The sequence below is a fragment of the Gossypium arboreum genome, chromosome 6 (assembly GCF_025698485.1).
Source record: "Gossypium arboreum isolate Shixiya-1 chromosome 6, ASM2569848v2, whole genome shotgun sequence".
NCBI lineage: Eukaryota > Viridiplantae > Streptophyta > Magnoliopsida > Malvales > Malvaceae > Gossypium > Gossypium arboreum.
Genome location: NC_069075.1, coordinates 74,720,548 through 74,741,742, shown reverse-complemented (window position 1 = coordinate 74,741,742; position 21,195 = coordinate 74,720,548).

Here is a 21,195-nt window from a genome sequence, read left to right as displayed (position 1 = left end):
TCATTGTATATACGTGGTAAGTTCATATGCAAATAAATGTCTTTAAATTGAAGTATATGTTTAATTGTCATTGAATTACTATGAATGTTGAACAAGCAAATACAAGCAAGAATCAACGAAGTTTTGATGTCCGAAAGTCCCGTACGAACCTTAAGAATAGTATAGGATGCAAATGTCATGACATTAGGATTACCGAGATGTGATTACATGTAAGACCATGTCTAGGACATTAGCATTGTATTGTGATTACGTGTAAGACCATATCTGGGACATTGGCATCGTTATATGAATTCGTATAAATCCCTATCTGGGACAGTGGCATTGATATGTGATCACATGTAAGACCATATCTGGGATATGGCATTGTACAAGCTTAATGTGATTTTCAAGTATCCTTAACAATTCTGAACGGTTCAACGGGCAAAGTCAAGTCGAGAAAGAATATGTGAATGAGTTAAGTGACTCAGGTACGTACGAGATTCATACGAGTATTAAAAAGGAAAGTATATGATGAATTCAATTATGATATTGAATATTTGTACAATTAGAAAGGTTTGTTGTAACACCCCTAACCCGTAACCGTCTCCAGAATAGGTTAAGAGGTATTATCGAATTTGTAACTCAATATAGAACAATCATTTAACTAAAAGCATCTTATTTCAGTCAATATCATTCGTTCACATACAATATGTACTTAACTCAAGCATATAAAGCTTAAAATCATGCATTCAGGACTAAATCGGTAACATATTAAAATTTTGGGAACTTAGAAAAATTTCAACATTTCAAGTGTCACACGCCCGTTTGAATAGGTTGTGTGCCTCACACTGCTAGTAGACACACCCGTGTCTTAAACCGTGTGAAAACAAGACATACATACTAACTTGTGCCACACAGTCGAGGACACGCTTGCATGCCAGGCCATGTGAAAACTGGAGAGGATACTGACTTGGGTCACACAGCCAACCACACGCTCGTGTGTCTATCCCGTTTGCCCTTCGAAATGGCCATACACGCCCATGTATCAGGCCATGCCAAAATTGTAATGGCCCAATTTTGGGCCCAGTCGGAACAGTGGTTTCGGGACCACCAATCTGAGGCTGGAGAAATTATTTTTATATTATTTGATGTGTTGTGACATGATTATATGAGAGTATGAAAATTTTGGTGAATTATTTTTAGCGATTTCATGCTTAATTGCGAAAAAGGACTAAATCGCATAAAGTGCAAAAAGTCCTATTTTGATAGCTAAGGGTGTCAAATAGCTATGAAATCAAAATTGGAGGTTGTTAAAGGGCAAATAAACCCTAGAATGATGCTTGGCCGGCCATGAGACAAGGAAATTAATCTAGTTAAAGGGTTAGGTGAATTGATGACTTAATGTTGTCTAGAAATAAAATAAAAGAAAATTGTTGTCATCTCTTTTTACCTTTCCTTCTTCCACTGAAAATTTCAGCAAGAATAGGGGTTTGAAAGCTTGAAAATTTTATTCACTTAATATCTCTACAAGTAAGTGATTTTGATGGTTTTCTTGATGATTTTTGTACTTTTAGAACCCTTGTAGCATGAGCTTTCAAATAAGGGGACTATTTTGCAAAATGATTGAAAGTATAGGGTTTTACCATGAGAGTGTTCATCATGGAAGAAAATGAATCATAGTTTTGAAATAAACAACTTTTGTGAAGTAGTTTTCATGGAAACCCTAACTAAGGACCATTTTGCATAAGTTGTGAAATAGATGTTACATATGTGTAATGACGAGAATTATGGCTGCTTCTAGTATAAAAATATTCGTATAGGCTTGGTTAGTGAGAAAATGTGATAAAAAAATTAATTTTTGGACCTAGGGGTAATATGGTCATTTTGTAAAAGTTTAGGGGCAAAATGGTCATTTTGCCTAATTGTTTTAAAATTTTTGAGTACCTAGATTAATAAAATGATTAAATGTGTGAATTTTCATCATTATAGATCAAGAATTACAAAATCCGTGCCTAGACCAGGGAAAAGCAAAGTAAGTGGACTAAGCTGAACTAGTCGTCCACATTTTGTAATTCGAGGTAAGTTGTATGTAAATAATACAACTACATAGTTATTATATGTGTTTGAATTCATATATCATAAATTGCTTGTTTGTGGAAATGATTATGTATGATGAATATTGAGATAGCAGAACTCCCGTTTGAACCTTAGAAATAAATCGGATATTCATGTTGTGACATCTAAGTTATTTGTGTGCTAGTGTAAGACATGTCTGGGACATGCATCGGCCACATTATGAGAGCCAGTGTAAGACCATGTCTGGGACATGGCATCGGCATTGAGACGAGATCTAGTGTAAGACATGTTTAGGACATGCATCAGCCTCGAGATGTAAGCTAGTGTAAGACATGTCTGGGACATATATAGGCTACGCGATGTGTCAGTTTAAGACCATGTATGGGACATGGCATCGGCATGGATATGTGAGAGCTAGTGTAAGACCATGTTCGGGACATGGCGCCAGCCTCGATTTTGATATTCAATGTAAGACCATGTCTGGGACATGGCATAGGGATTATACCCTATGTTTGAAGCTTAGTGAATATCCGATAGTATTCCAAATGGTTCAACGGTGAGAGTTACAGTTTAAGTTAAATGAGAAAAGTATAACATGTTGTGAGTGGTACAGATTCCTATTTGAAATGTATGAGATGTGAGCTCAATATATGCTAAGTGAACTGTATTGGATAGTGATGAGTAAGCTGTGCTTATGCTTACTTTTGTACTATGAGCATGATGATGAATGATAAAGTTGTTGTTATATTTATTTGCATGCAACTTACTAAGCTTTATGCTTATTCCCTCTCCTTCCCATTTTCTTATAGTGCCGTCTAATTAGCTCGAGGGTCATCAAACGTCAGAGACATCAATCACATTATTCTTGGTACAATTGGTTTTATTATTTTGAATATGTGATGTATAAGGTTTAGACATTTGAGTTCTGTGTCAATGTTATTTTGGCCAAATCCTTCATTTTGTATAAAGCCTGGGATAATGGCTAATGTTCATTATTGATATATGAAAATGATGATATTTTTATGGATAAGTAAATTGCATGAATGAGATAATGTCTTGTGTGGCTACTTAGACCTTGTATTGTTGTGTGGATTTTCCATGTTAGATGTTATGTAGGTTAGTGCAAGTAAGGGTGGCAAAAAGGCTTGGTAAATAGCCTTATTTTGTCCACACGGGTAGACACATGGGCGTGTGTCTAGGCCGTGTGTGACACACGGTCAGCCCCATGGGCGTGTTGCTTGGCTGTGTGTCCCCTGTACGTAAAATTTACAAGTCAGTATGGTTGGTAGTAAACACATGAGCTGAGACACGGCCGTGTGTCTCAATCATGTGGAGGACACGACCTCTAGCCACGGGTGTGTGCCTTGGCCGTGTGCCCATTATTGGATACTGACATTAGAAACAAAATTTCAAGGTTTTTAGACACGAGCTAGGACACGGGCATGTCATGGCCTTGTGAGGGACACGGGTCATAGATATGGGCATGTGTCAAGCCCTGTGAAAACCCTTGTAGGTTTGAATTTGGAGTTTAATTCGCACGGGCTCGGGCCACGGGCATGTCCCCTTGTGTTTAGGCCGTGTGAACCACACGAGCCATCAGCATAGCAATGTCATAGTGAACCACACGGGCATGTTGCCCTTCCACACGAGCGTGTGCCCTGTTTTTAGAGTCATTTTTATAAAGTCGGTTTAAGGACCCGGATTGGTTCTGAATGGTTTCCAATGGATGTTTGAGGCCTCGTAAGCCCATATTGTGGAGTTTAAACAAGTTCGAAAAAGTTTTAAATTTTAACGGACTCGTATGATCTGACTTAGTACATGTGTATGTGAATTGTGAACGGTAATGCCTCGTACTCGGTATCAGCGTCGAACTCGGCTAAGGGGTGTTACAAAAACTGTAGGGTATACTGACTTATCAACACGGCCAAGTCACATGCCCATATGCTAAGCCATGTACCATATAGAGGGGTATACTAACTTGTACCACACGGTTGGTCACACGCCCGTGTGTGAGGCCGTGTGGAACATACTGGCTTCAGTTCCATTTCAACACTAGGGGACACATGGCCGTGCAACATAACCACGTGTTACAAACGACTGAGGCTGTAATATCCTGATTTTGGGCCTAGTCGGAATAGTGGTTTCGTGACCACAAAATCTGAGATAGAAATAATTATTTTATGATTATTTTAAGGTCTATGATATGATTGCATGATTGTGTGAAAATTTCATGAAGAAATTTTATGCATAAAGTGCTTAAATTGAAATTAGGGACTAAATCGAATAATTTGCAAAACTTGCATTCTAGAAGTTTCTAGTATGAAGTTGTTTTGAAATATTAATTAGGAGGTCTTAAATAGCAATTTTACCAATTTATAAGCCTATGGACAAAAATTGGACATGGATGGAATGTTTGGAAATTTTAGTAGTAAGGACATTTTGGTCATTTAGGGGTAAAATGAATTAAAATACAAAATTAAAAGCCAATTTTGCTCATCTTCAACCCCATGGCCGAATATAGCAAGGAAAAACCATGGCTAGGGGTTTTCAAGCTTCCAAGCTCGATTGTAAGTCCGTTCTAGCCTCGTTTTTAATGATTTTTACATTTTTTGAGTCTCGGTAACTTGATTTAGCTTATTTTAGCAATAATTTAACCTAGGTTTTATATTTGGAAAAATACCCATAGGTGAAATTTGTGTATTTTGGTGTTTTATGATAGAATATGAGGTTTTAAATTATGTTAGACAACTTGTGCTACTCAGTTTTAAGTGAAAACGAGCAAAAGAGCTTAATTGGTAAAAATACCTAATAGTCATAAGTACATGTTAGAGTGAGAATTTGATGTTGCCATAGAAGGGAAAAATGATCAGCATGTCATAAAACATAAGAAAATAGGCTGAAGTTTAATTTACGAGCTTTGGGGCAAAAGTGTAAATATGCAAAATTTTAGGGGCAAAACTATAATTTTGCCAAAATATGATTTTGGGTCAATTTGAATAATGTGAGTCCTAATTAGACTATATTTTAAATGATAGACCAAGGAAAACTGAAATTCGGGCTAAAATCGAAAAATACGAAGTTGTGGACAAAATGGTAAAAGTAGCCATTTTCGTATACGAGGTAAGTTCATATGTAAATGTTGGTAACATAGTTATTATTTTAAATGTTTTTATGTTATTTAAATGATATGATAATTATTATGAAATACTATACTCGTGATAATTGTTTGATAATATGTCAAATTGTGTGATATACTTGGAAAATGTGAAATACTACCGAGTATCGGTATCGGTATTTCGTAGAAGATGGTTGAGACACATGATTGGGAAAAAGGTCCCGTTGAACCTTAGGAATGGATTAGGATACAAGTGACATGTCACTAGGATGTTTGGGCATCCGAACTCGTTGAGTTGAGTCTGAGTTCACTTATGGATGCGAACGCCCGAGCTCGTTGAGTTGAGTCCGAGTTCACTTATGGGCGGGTTACATGGTAGCTTGGCTACATATGTAGCACTTATGTGCAAACTTTCCATTTATCCGAATTATATTCCGATGTGTTCAACGGGTAAAATTCTACTCAAGCAATGGAATACTCGAGATGAAAGGGACGTATTGGTAAGTGTTGTGAAATGAATACTTTGAACAGGTATGTACTTAACCCTCGCGTTGAAAACTCGATATAACAACAATATGGTAAGATGATAAATTAAAACGTGATATGAATGTCTCGGTGATGATTATGCAAATGGTGTTTTATGTTTGCTTATATAGTTATGTTACTTGCTATTTGCATGTGAACTTACTAAGCATTTATGCTTACTCCCTCGTTTTCATTCCTTGTAGTGTTGAAAAGCCAGCTCGAAAATCGGAAACGGTCGGAGGCACGCTCACACTATCCGTATACCATCTTGGCATAATGGCTTGTATATTTTGAGCATGGCATGTATAGCATTATAAAATGGTTATTGAGTGGTATGGAAATGCTTGGTAATGATTAGCCATTGGAATGGCTAATCATGATCATATTTGGTGTTATGTATGCTAAATTACTAGCTAATCCATGGAAACCATGAAATAGGTAAATTTTACCATAAAATAGATTCAGACAGCAGCAGTAACGTGAGTTTGAAAAATCACTAAAAATAGTAGAGATACAATTAGATGATGAATAATATATGGAATTGAAGAATTATGAGTCTATTTTCATATGGATTGAACAAAACATGTATATGAATTATATTTTATGAGATATTTGAATTTTTGTGAAACAGGGCCAGAGTGATTTCTGGATCCCCTGTTATGACTTTAAAAATTTATCATAAATTGTAAAAATATAATTAGAAGTCATTCTTTATATGTAAAGATTCCTTATTGAGTATAGTCTTAAGAGAAACAAACTTCATAGTTATTGAAATTCTGTACAAAGAGATATCTGATTCATAATACACAGAGGTCAGAGCAGTCAAACCCTGAAACAGGGGAGACTTTAACTAATAAACTGTACTAATTGGCTCGACCAAAAATTCTATAAAAAATTTGTAAATATATAAATGAGTATATTTTAAGGGAAAATTGACAGAATTGGATTTTGAGTTTCTTAACTCGAGATATGAATTTTTAAGCGACTGTGATGCAGATTGCTAGTTTAATTGGAAATTTTAAAAATAAATTGTTTTAGCTGTTTAAGTAATGAATTAAGCCTGTTAACACCTCGTGTTCGACTCTGGCGATGGTCTCGGGTACGGGGCATTACATTTGGTGGTATCAGAGCAGGTTTAGTCGGTTCTCAGACAATCTAGCATGTGTAAAAGTTTAGCTATACATGCCACTGATCTGTGATAGTGTGATGTCTTCCGACGCGTATGAGTACAAGATCTTGTCTTATTTAGACAGGTACTCTCCAACCGAAATGCTACCGACCATGTTCAATGTTATGTGAATGTATTTGAGTAAAATTATGATTATGATAAGTCTCGTTTTAGAAAAGTATGAATAAAAGTTTATGATACATATGTGATAAATATCCATACTTGCGTAATGCTCATATGATGTAGTGTATATGGCTTACTTGATAAGATGAATGGAATAAATAGAAAGTAGTAGAGGTATGAATAAAATTCATAATATCATGATACGAATGAAAATGTCCTTGTCTTGATTGGACGTTGAATGTTGATGAATGTTAATGATATACAATTTTTATGAGATAAAGGATTATAATGAAATGAACTTATCTATGTTAAATTGTTGGACTGAATTATATGATTGTAATGATATGTACATGATGATGCAAGAAATGAAAGTTGTGATTGTGATGCAAATATCTATGTTTGTTTGGTCTTATATGATGTCATGAGTATGAATTAATTTAATTAAATGAATGGATAAGTAAAGCTATCTAGAAAACATAGAATGTATGCATAAGTATATTGTCTAAATGGGACAATAGGAAAATTTGTGTAAGCCAACATGAATGTTGCATTGCTGAATGAATGACATGATTTTGATGATGTTGCTATGATGATGGAAGTTGTGTCATATGTGTATGTATAAGAAAGTCGAGTCGAGGTCCTACAACCCTCCCCTTACCAAGTGGTACTTATAATGGAATTTCATGAGATTTGTATTGAATAAGTTTCGGTTGAGAACCCAAAGAGTTCGATGATAGAATAATTATAAGTATGATCGAGATTGAAAATGAGCTGATAAGTAAAGTCGAGCCAAGAAAGTATCGATTGATATAAAGATTATTGGAATTATGCATTGTCCCGTTAGAGAAGGAATTCTCTTTGGTAAATCGAATTACTCGGTGCAAGGTCGAGAAAAGTGTAAATCGAAATTTATTCGAATCGGCCTTCTTTAGTGAATGGTTTAATATGAAATTTGTGATGGCGTAACTAGTTGGGAAATGATATTTGAAATGTGAACTATCTGAGTGTGATAGTTATGACTGGACAGATTTAGCAGTCTCTTTTGAGATGTTCTATGTGTTTACCCGTTCTTAGAAATATTTCTATGGCTATTGATCTTCTAAAGAAATTCTTGTTATATGGGAATGTCTTCTAATTCTGGTGTTGGATGAAAGCATTGGTAGTCTGATTGGTGTATAATTTATATTGCTCTATTTCATCGGGTATTCTATTTCATTTAAATCGATAAGAATTGATGAGAGAATACGTAAGATATTATGTTTCGTTTCTTCTACTTGATGCTTCATCGATATATATGTATGGGAAGATATATTGTTCTTGTTATATTTGATTCCATGGGATTAAATGATGTTTTCTTTTGGACTTTCTTTCTTTGAAGAATTATCGGGTATTCTGTATTTTCTCTATGAGTTTGGTTTTCGATTCTCGGCATAGTATCATATCTTGGGTTTCTTTATCCCGGATCTCTTTATTCGGATTTCTTTATTCGGGTTTCTCTATCTTGGATTTCTTTATTCGGTTTTCTTGTCATCTTTGTTCCATAATTTGTCAATTAAGACTCATGTTCAAGTCGTTCTTCATTCGTGATAATCATGTCAAATATGACTATACTTCTAATTTGATCTTAGTAATGTGGTGATTTTAGTATTGGGATTTTCTAATTTCGTGTAAGGATTTGACATCGGTAAAGGCATAAGTGATAAAAGCGCGAGTTTCATCGGTATGGTGAATTATTTATTTGAAAGATTTCATGTGACAATTATGTCGATTATTTTTCTCAAGTCTGATAATAGAATTTCATTTTGTACAGATAAAAGAGTAAATAGTCTGAACGAGAAGTGTATATTTATTAGAAAGAGTTGGATATTAGTTAAAGTCACTACGAATGATAAGGTTTTCGTCTTGTGAAAGCTTAAAAGTGTATTACATGTTGACAGAGTTCGGATAGATGAGAATATCGGTAACCGAAGCGTCTAAACTAGACTAGTCTACATTGAGCAAAGACTTCCTGACTTTCAGTAATGTACTGTTGTATGAATTGTGATGTGTTTCAAGACAGTGTTTAGAGCATTCGATGTTACATAAAATCTGAGTTGTTAAAGAGGTTAAAGCCGAGCATTGGGATCTATCAAAATTATCCTTGCCAGTGTTGATATTGGGATGGAAATGAGAAGGATTATTCTTGAGGCCATATCAGAATTATTTCCATGGCGGAAAGAGGAAAATGTGATGTATCCTATTGTTAAATGTTTGGCGAGATCTATAAATCATATCGGTATTGAATGAATTCCTACTCATCGATTCATGGAATTTCGTGTCTTTTGATTGTTGAATTTCTTGGAATTCTAGTCTCCATTAACCAAATTGAGATCTGGTTTTATGTCAAGATGACAAGGGAAACGGAGAAGGGTTGAAAATTTAAGAACAATTAAGAGATGAGTTCGTAAACTTTCAGAATATATGAGAAATTAATGAGATATATTGGAGGCACCGCCTGAGTGAATGTTCTTCAACACCAAATATGAAATTGAGGAATCTAAGTGAAGACCACTTTTCTGGTAAGATTTTCGGGGACGAAAATCCCTAAAGGGGGGGGGGAGAGTTGTAATATCCTGATTTTGGGCCTAAACGGAATAGTGGTTTCGTGACCACAAAATCCGAGATAGAAATAATTATTTTATGATTATGTTAAGGTCTATGATATGACTGCATAATTGTGTGAAAATTTCGTGAAGAAATTTTATGCATAAAGTGCTTAAATTGAAATTAGGGACTAAATCGAATAATTTGCAAAACTTGCATTCTAGAAGTTTCTAGTATGAAATTGTTTTGAAATATTAATTAGGAGGTATTAAATAGCAATTTTACCAATTTATAAGTCTATGGACAAAAATTGGACATGGATGGAATTTTTGGAAAGTTTAGTAGTAAGGGCATTTTGGTCATTTAGGGGTAAAATGAATTAAAATACAAAATTAAAAGCCAATTTTGCTCATCTTCAACCCCATGGCCGAATATAGCAAGGAAAAACCATGGCTAGGGTTTTTCAAGCTTCCAAGCTCGATTGTAAGTCCGTTCTAGCCTCGTTTTTAATGATTTTACATTTTTGGAGTCCCGATAACTTGATTTAGCTTATTTTAGCAATAATTTAACCTAGGTTTTATATTTGGAAAAATACCCATAGGTGAAATTTGTGTATTTTGGTGTTTTATGATAGAATATGAAGTTTTAAATTATGTTAGACAACTTGTGCTACTCGGTTTTAAGTGAAAACGAGCAAAAGAGCTTAATCGGTAAAAATACCTAATAGTCATAAGTACATGTTAGAGTGAGAATTTGATGTTGCCATAGAAGGGAAAAATGGTCAGTATGTCATAAAACATAAGAAAATAGGCTGAAGTTTAATTTACGAGCTTTGGGGAAAAAGTGTAAATATGCAAAAGTTTAGGGGCAAAATTGTAATTTTTCCAAAATATGATTTTGGGTCAATTTGAATAATGTGAGTCCTAATTAGACTATATTTTAAATGATAGACAAGGAAAACTGAAATTCGGGCTAAAATCGAAAAATACCAAGTTGTGGACGAAATGGTAAAAGTAGCCATTTTCGCATACGAGGTAAGTTCATATGTAAATGTTGGTAACTTAGTTATTATTTTAAATGTTTTTATGTTATTTAAATGATATGATAATTATTATGAAATATTATACTCGTGATAATTGTTTGATAATATGTCAAATTGTGTGATATACTTGGAAAATGTGAAATACTACCGAGTATCGGTATCGGCATTCCGTAGAAGATGGTTGAGACACATGATTGGGAAAAAGGTCCGTTGAACCTTAGGAATGGATTAGGATACAAGTGACATGTCACTAGGATGTTTGGGCATCCGAACTCGTTGAGTTGAGTCCGAGTTCACTTATGGATGCGAATGTCCGAACTCGTTGAGTTGAGTCCGAGTTCGAGAGATGTAACTAGGCATCCGAGCTCGTTGAGTTGAGTCCGAGTTCACTTATGGATGCGAACGCCTGAGCTCGTTGAGTTGAGTCCGAGTTCACTTATGGGCGGGTTACATGGTAGCTTGGCTACATATGTAGCATTTATGTGCAAACTTTTCATGTATCCGAATTATATTCCGATGTGTTCAACGGGTAAAATTCTACTCAAGCGGAGGAATACTCGAGATGAAAGGGACGTATTGGTAAGTGTTGTGAAATGAATACTTTGAACAGGTATGTACTTAACCCTCGCGTTGAAAACTCGATATAACAACAATATGGTAAGATGATAAATGAAAATGTGATATGAATGTCTCGGTGATGATTATGCAAATGGTGTTTTATGTTTGCTTATATAGTTATGTTACTTGCTATTTGCATGTGAACTTACTAAGCATTTATGCTTACTCCCTCCTTTTCATTCCTTGTAGTGTTGACAAGCCAGCTCGGAAATCGGAAACGGTCGGAGGCACGCTCACACTATCCGTACACCATCTTGGCATAATGGCTTGTATATTTTGAGCATGGCATGTATAGCATTATAACATGGTTATTGAGTGGTATGGAAATGCTTGGTAATGATTAGCCATTGGAATGGCTAATCATGATCATATTTGGTGTTATGTATGCTAAATTACTAGCTAATCCATGGAAACCATGAAATAGGTAAATTTTACCATAAATAGATTCAGACAGCAGTAGTAACGTGAGTTTGAAAAATCACTAAAAATAGTAGAGATACAATTAGATGATTAATAATATATGGAATTGAAGAATTATGAGTCTATTTTCATATGGATTGAACAAAATAGGTATATGAATTATATTTTATGAGATATTTGAATTTTTGTGAAATAGGGCTAGAGTGATTTCTGGATCCCCTGTTATGACTTTAAAAATTTATCATAAATTGTAAAAATATAATTAGAAGTCATTCTTTATATGTAAAGATTCCTAATTGAGTATAGTCTTAAGAGAAACAAACTTCATAGTCATTGAAATTCTGTACAGAGAGATATCTGATTCGTAATACACAGAGGTTAGAGCAGTTGAACCCTGAAGTAGGGGAGACTTTAACTAATAAACTGTACTAATTTTCTCAACAAAAAATTCTATAAAAAAATTTGTAAATAGATAAATGAGTATATTTTCAGGGAAAATTGGCGGAATTGGATTTTGAGTTTTGTAACTTGAGATATGAATTTTTAAGCGACTGTGACGCAGATTGCTAGTTTAACTGGAAATTTTAAAAATAAATTGTTTGAGCTGTTTAAGTAATGTATTAAGCCTGTTAACACCTCGTGTTCGACTCCAGCGACGGTCTCAGGTACGGGGCGTTACAGAGGCACACACCTGTGTCCCTACCCGTGAGGACAAAAATAGGCTATTTACAAAGTCATTTTGCCACCCTATATACACAAGCATAAATGTAACACTCCGAACCCGTGACTGTCGCCGGTGTCGGACACGAGGGGTTAATGGGTCAAATCTTCTCAAGGTACCAACCAATTTGGCATTTCCCGACAGGCTGGGAAACTGCGTCACTGACGCCATAAAAATCATATCCCGAGTTTCAAAACTCGGAAACTGATTCCGTAAATTTTTCCTGAATTTATACTCATATATCTATCCATGGATTTATTTCTAGAATTTTTGGTTGGGCCAATTGGTACAGTTTATTAGTTAAAGTCACCCATGTTACAGGGACCGACTGCTCTGACCTTCGCACGTTACAACTTGAATATCTCTCTGTACAGGGCTTTAATACTGGTGCCGTTTGTTTCTAATGAAACTAGACTCAAAATGGAATCTTTACATATAAGGAATGACTCCTAATTCTTTCTGGATAATTTATGGTAAATTTTCAAAGTCGCGACAGGGGACCCAGAAACTGTTCTGACCCTGTCTCACGAGAACTTTAATATCTCTCAATATACTGCTCATATGGTCGTTTCGTTTCGTCCATATAAAAATAGATTCATCAAGGTTCAATTTCATAATTTACTCACTATTTAATTCTACTTCTACTATTTTTAGTGATTTTTCAATCTCATCTCACTGCTGCTGTCCGCAACAGTTACTGCAGTAGACTATGCCAATTTCATGAATTTTTCCTTGGCCTTAATCATCCATCATACATGACACAAATTATGGCCACCTTATCAAAATTTGAGTTTCTAAGACTCGTGGCTATAGGTTCTAGCATCCCACTCGACGACCACATAGGCCATTTTCACATGGCTTAAAGTTTACAACCCACAATTCGACAAAATATAATAGCCTATACATGCCAAATGTTCTTCAACAACAAAAACAATACCACAAGATTTCAGCCGGTGTGATGACTTCAACGACGGTCCCGATCACGCAAACAATACGAGTCTGAGAGACCTAAAATGGGTGACAAGAAAAACACCGAGTGAGTTTACAACTCAGTAAGTCATAAGCATTCATCAATCCACTGATAAAGTTACTACTACATGTACAACAAATGAGGCTAGGTACTCGTCCATACCGAATCTATACCATAATACCTCGGACCTTTCGGTCCAATCTCGTGCCAATTCATACATCCACATTTCATATTCTACACAACAAGATAATCAAGCATTTTTACACATTAACTCATTTTCCAGCACAACCATACACACTTCAATCATCACATAGATTTAAGGCTTACCAATTTCAATCCCCAAGCATGAACGAATTCTCTATTCGTCATGAGCTCGAGGTACTTACCCGATCCGCTGTCCATACTCAATTCAATGGAGACACACCTCCATATATATAGAGTACGCACACATAGTGCTTACCACTCGATTTCGCACACTTAGTGCCACGTAATTTAAGCTCGCACGCACGATTACCCATACCCTCCGAACTCGCACACCCAAAGTCTGTATTTTTCCAGCTTGCACACTTAGTGCCAAATATTTCCAGCACGCACACTTAGTGCCATATATTTCCAGCACGCACACTTAGTGCCAATCTCGTCACCATACACACGTATTGCCCGCACACATAGTGCCGAAAGCAAACTTTCTACACATTCCACTATTTCTATTACATTCAACAATTATCCTCATTCCATACACATACAATTTCATTTATACATATATATAGCATTCCATTAAACACAATTGCATAGATTTTCCAATCATTTAAGCAATATCAAACATATGTGCTTAATGACTTACCTTGTGTTCGGTAAATAATTCCAAGTCGGCTACTCGATGATCTTCGATTTCCCTTGTTGGACGCCTCTCCTTTAGGATCTTGAGCTTAAACAAATAAATTAGCTCATTCAACCGCTTTGGTACATATATTGGTATCCACATTTTAATGATCTTATGACATACGAACGACATAGTAAAATTTTTATCTTAATACCTTACGTTCTTAGCTATTCGCTAATAGCCTTATGCAATTACCATACTATCAATAATCCAATCACATTCATTACTCAAGTATAGTATTTTCACATTCGGCAATAATATTACATACAATAGCCGATTCTTCTTACTTTGTATTTATGCAACTATTTGATCATTAGTTTAGTTCAAACACCCATACACCAAGATTTATCAAGTTTAGCATGAAACATAACCTTAATCCTCAATGACCACTATGGCGAAAATCCTAGTCAACCCAAAATCACAATTTCTAACACATAATTGTTCATAACACAATTAAAGCATCCTCTCCATTCCAACACTTCAAGACACATACATTTCCCACAAATCTCCAACTTCATATTCGGCCTTAGTGTACATACACAAGCTGATTTTTTCTTCCTATCATCCAACCTAACTATATGAATATTTAACTAGCTCACACTTCACCCATCCACAATCACTCATTTAACACAAAGAAAATAATCAACTCCCTTCACTATCTACCATGGCGAATGCTTCATGCACCACCCAAATCCAAAATTTTAACATGGGCTAGTTAAAGAACTTAGTAATCAACTTTCATTAAGCTGAAATTTCAAAATCTAACATGAATTACTAACCTTGTTTTGAGCTTAAAGTTGACCGAAATCTCCCTCCCCTTTCTTTCTTCAATTCGCTAAGAGAGAACCAAAGGAAATGAAGCTCTCTTTTTTTCTTTCTTTGCTCCATTCACGGCAACTTGGGGGAAGGCATCCACACACTTTTTTTTTTCTTATTTTATTCCCTTTCTTTTAAATTCCTTTCTTTATTTTAGTTTGTCTCCCATAATCCAATTTCTTATTATAATATCTAAGGCAAACAAATATATTGCCCATCATCAATCTAACTTGGCCGCCACCATAAGGAAAATTTGGCAATTTGACATGCAAGTCCAAGCATTTTCTAATATGTATCAATAGGCCACTTTAACATTAGCCTAGCACATTTCTCAATTTCCTCACATAAGTCCTTTCTAATAAATTTCACCTACGAATGACGAAATTAAGGCACGAAATTTTCACATATGTACGTTCATGCACAATAAACATAGAAAATAATAATTAATTATTCTTGTGTCTCGGTTTTGTGGTCCCGAAACCACATCCCGACTATGGTCAATTTTGGGATGTCACAATAAATGACCTTATTTCATAACCCAATTAGCAAACATTTCATAACCATTCCATATACAATGTGTACCAATTCAACTTGATATTCAATCACCTATTTAATACCATGCATAATCCATTCATCTAACAATATATATATCAATACCTCACTTGCATATTTTCATTCCATCATTTCTTGCCAAAACATGCCATACTTGAACACAAAAATTCAACCAAAACATAGTACCAAAATAAGCCAAATCACATGGCTTAACTTATACACAAAATATACCAAAAGTATAACTTTCAAGTGACCATAACTAACAACATTTGAACTAGCTTATACATGCCATATTTACATATCCACAAACTCAAAAGTACCAATTGGAAAATTTGATAGTGTGATGTGCAACTCTGACTTGTCTGAAATGAGTGAGCTAACGAACCTCTATAAAACATAGAAAAAGAAATAGAGTAAGCTTATAGCTTAGTAAGCCCGTATAATTCAGTATTAAACTTACCATTATATCAAATCAAAGCAATTAATTAAGGTAAACTCAATTCAATCTTCCAAATGCCTAACACAAGTACTCATTAAAAAGTTAGTCACATATATATACTTATCATCATCCATTATCCCAATCTCTTATATTGTATCATATCAAATTCACATATATCAAATACATCATATTCAACATTTTATTCTTAATCACATATTCAATGATTTATTCAATAACGTTACTCATCGGTATAAACAATATTTATGCTCGTTGACCCTATTAGAACTTCAAAGGATACTAAAAGTGATAAACATCAGTAATCCGTCAACTCATTATCTGTAACGCACCGAATTTGGGCCTAGAAGTATTGGGCCTTGAGTATGGGTCCGTAAGAAGGTTGTATATAAGTATTTAATTGTGCAAGGAAATGACACAATTAAATGTCTACTTTGGTGGTTAATGGCCCTGAGAAGTGATGGAGAAATCTTGGGTTCAAACCTGGGCTTTCGCAAAAATTTTGGTTTTAAGTGAATAAAACCCTGGATGCTTGGAAGTAGGCCTTTTAAATTAATGTGTTAAGTAAATGACATAAAGGAGCATGTGGTCTAGTGGTTGTGGCGTCATTAAGGTTGCAAGGGAGCCTGGGTTCGAGTCTTGGCTCTTGCAATTTATTTTGTTTTTTCTTTTAAAGGAACCTAGACTTTAGCCTATAGACCTTATAATTAATTGAGGATATTTTGTGACACAAAAGAGCTTGTGGGTAGAAGGCAAGTGGCGAGCTATTGAGGGGGGCTTGGGTTCAAACCCCTTGCAAGCAAAACACAATTATTTTGCTACATGGGGATGGTAAGTGGTTGAATTGGATTGAAACTCTCCTCAGATTCTTGTGGACTTGGTAAAAGGGTGAAGTTTGAACTGGTCATTGTAACACCCCTTACCCGTATCTGACGCCGGAACAGGGTACGAGGTATTACCGGACTCGAGTACTTGTAATCATTTAAAACCGAGACATAAAATTTCATCAAATTTTAAACTTTTCAAACATATTCAAGCTGTCCTTTAAAAAGAGCTTACAAGGCCCATATCGTGCTTTAATTCAACCACACATATAGGCAAGCATGCACATTCATAAATTGCATCATTTAATTAATAACATAATCAAGACTATCTACATTAAATGACTTTATATAACAGAGACCTTCAAATAACATAGGTCAGTATTTTAGGCCAATTCCTAGCAACTTAATAACAATTAAACGAGTCCCCATACATGCCAAAGACTTAAAAATACTTTAAAACCTTTATATATCGATTAATAGTTTGATAGTGTGATTTAACCTCCGGCGACCCCCAACTCGAGCTAACATCTGCGACACTATAGGAAAAAGGAAAGGAAGGGAGTAAGCATTATTGCTTAGTAAGTAAATATGTAAATATTAATAAACAATACATTATCATACATTAAACAAAGTCACAATATGTTCCCGGAATATTACCATCACAACACATATACTTTCACTATTACAATTATAAACAGGTTCAAAATAAGCTGTCTAGCAGAGTACCAGCAGCTAAATTATTTATTTCTCGAGCTACAGAACTCCAAATTACAAAACGTTAATTTCTCTTGAAACTAGATTTATGTATATTCTTACTATAAAATTTTCAGAATTTTTGGTCTAGCAAATTAGTACAGTTTATTCATTGAAGTTACCCCTGTTTCACTGCTCAACTGCGCTAACCACTCTTCGCTACAAATAAATTTTCTCTTTGTACAAATCTCATATGATGTTATAGTTTATTTTATTTTAAACTATACTTATTAAGTATTTCAAACATATAAATTATATCCCATAATTATTTTTTTTATAATGTTTAATGGTTTTTCAAAGTCAGAATAGGGGATCATGTAGTCATTCTGAACCAGTCTCATAGAAACTTAAATATCTCAGAATATAGAATTCCTTTGCTTGCTCTGTTTTTGTTATATGAAAATAGACTCATTAAGCTTTAATTTGATATCTCATTAAATCTCTTATTCAATTTCTACTATTTTTGGTAAATTTTTAGATTCACGTCACTGCAACTATCCAGAACAGTTTTATTGTCAATTTGGATCTTTCACACTTCAATTGTACTCATCACTTACCCATAACAATCTTTCCAATTTCCGATCCATAAGTTACACACGTATATACTTACACTTATCATCACAAAGTCATACACAATTTCATTTAATCAATTTCCCAGTTGAACACTTTGGAATAATAACAGATACGCGATGGTATCACACACAGCCCACCTTTAAAATCGAAGCTCTCTTGTGCACATAGTGGCCTTCACTTAGCACCACTCATGTGACCTAGCTCGATTGTACACATAATTTTGGCTCTCTTGTACACATGGTGAACACTTAGTACCACCCATGTGACCTAGTCACTTTATCTTGTAGCTCTCTTGTTTACATGGTGTCCTTCACTTGGAACCACACATGCAACCTAGCTACATTTATCTTGTAGCTCTTTTGTCTACATGTTGTACACATAGTATCACCCATACGACCTAGCTACCACATAATGCCTCGTAGCTCTCTTGTATACATGGTATACATCCCGTATTACACATGTGACCTAGCTACATACCATCTGTATCTTTTGATTCCGAAGGTTCAAATGGGAAGTATCTCACTTTCTAATACTTTATTCCAGTATTCCAATAGTCAATTATGATTCAAAAATCAGCTACAATGCATAAAATATGCTGAAATATAAAAACGTAATAAAGATAAATTATTATTTACATACAAACTTACATACTTTCTCATTCCCATGTCGAATTAATATTGAACATTTAAATCATTATAATTATACTTACTTTCAACACCTCGGAAATCATAGTAAATATATCAATTTTACATTGAAACATGCATAAATTAATGCTTATTATACATATGAACTTACCTCGATACTAAAACGATCATTTTACCAACTTTCCCGATTTCTGATTTTTCTCCCATTCTAGGTTCAAATCTCATTTTTCGGGATCTAAAACATCATATTTTACTTATTTAATTAATATAATATTCAAAACAGTCCTTAACTCAAACTTTGGAAAAATTACAATTTTGCCCCTAAACTTTTGCGTACTTACCCTTTTTCCCCTAGGCTCGGGAATTAAAATTTATCCCTTATTCTTATGTTTTATGACATGCTGATCATTTTTTCCTTCTATGGCAACATCAAATTCTCACTCTAACACATAGTTATGAACAATAACAACTTTTACCAATTAAGCCGTTTTACTCATTTTTGTTTAAAACCACTTAGCAAAAGTTATTTAACATAATTTCAGCATTCATATTCTACCATAAAACATCAAAATAAACACATTTCACCTATGGGTATTTTTCCAAATATGAACCCTAGCTTAAATTATTGCTAGAATAAGCTTAATCAAGTTAACGGGATTCCAAAAACATAAAGAACTTGAAAAACGGGGCTAGAACGGACTTACTATTGAGCTTGGAAAGCTTGAAAACCCTAGCCATGGCTTCCCCCATGTTAATTTCGGCCTCCATGAAAAAGATGAGTCAATTTTGGCTTTATTTTCCCTTTTTATTTCTTTTAATTACCAAATGACTAAAATGCCCTTAAGGCCTTTCTTTAAAATTTTGTCCTATTCATGCCCATTTTTGTCCAAACGAAATATAATGGTCTAATTACCATTTAAGGACATCCTCTTTAAAACCCCATTTCAATCAAATACTTATGAATTAGAACACATATTTTGCAACTTTTGCAATTTAGTCCTAAAAGTCCAATTAAGCACTTTATCAGTAAAATTTCTTAACGATATTTTTAGACAATATTTTAATCAATAAATAAACCTTAAAACTTAATCGAAATAAATTTTTTTATCTCAGATTTGTGGTTGTGACAGCCTTAAAACGACCCTAGTCGAAATGTGGTTTCGGGACCACAAAACCAAGGCATAAAAATAATTTAATATTTATTTTATTGCCTATAATGTGTGTTAACTCATGTGTGATATTTTTTATGCTTTGATTTAGAATTATAGATGTGAATTTCACTAGAAAGGACCTAGTAATAAACTTTGAAAGTATGAGGGAAATGTGTGATGACTAATTAAAGGATGCATGCAAAACAATGGACTTGCATGTCAAATTTCCCCCATAGCTAGTGGTAGGCCATGACAAGGATTTATGGGCAAAAATCATGTCATGAAACATGTTTGGTAAATGGGTTATGATGGAAAGAATAAAATAAGGGTATGGAATAAACAATTAATGTTAGTAGATGAGAAACAAAAAAAAAAAGTGCCCATCTTCCTCCATAGCTTGGCGAATGTCCTAAAGGAAGAAAGAAAAATTTTGTTCATCTCATTTCACTCTCTTGTTGGCGAAAATACTAAGGTTAAGGAAGGAGTTTTGCTTCATACTTGGTTTGGAAGAGGATTAGGAAGAGGTTGGCTAAACTTGCATCAAGATTAAGGTATGTTTGAGGTTCATGCATGTTTTTAGTTGCTAGCTTAATGTTCTTGTTAGCCCATGGTTCAAATCCTTGTTATGTCATGGGAATGAAATTCGGCCAAAGTGAATGTGGTGTTAATGCCATTGCATGTTAAATGACAAGCTTGAAAGTGATACATGTGATGGAGGATTGAAGATTCTTAGATTTTCTTTTAGCATTTTTTTGAATGAGATACTAAGTTCTTTGTTTCACCATGACCAAATTGAAATGGTGTGGTGTTGTGGTATTCGCCATGATATATCCATAAGTATAATTCATGCATGTTGCATGGTAAGTAAGATTTAAGCTTTGGAAATGTGTATATATTTGGATATAAGCCACTTGAGAATTGGCCCTTGCACCTACATGAATATATGTTTGCACATGATGGATTGGTATGACATATATACTAATTCAAAGTGTATATTTGCTTGTGATGATGTGTTGATTATGAAGTAAATAAGAGATGTGCAATGAATTACGATATGTAATGTGTTAGTAGTAAAATGTATGCTGTTTTTTTTTTGTGTGGTATTAAGTGTATATTCGGCCACATGAGGGGTAATTAGTGTGCATGCATTCGGTTTGAGGCAAGCATATTGATGCCTATTCTTGGCTTAGAAAATTCGGCTAAGA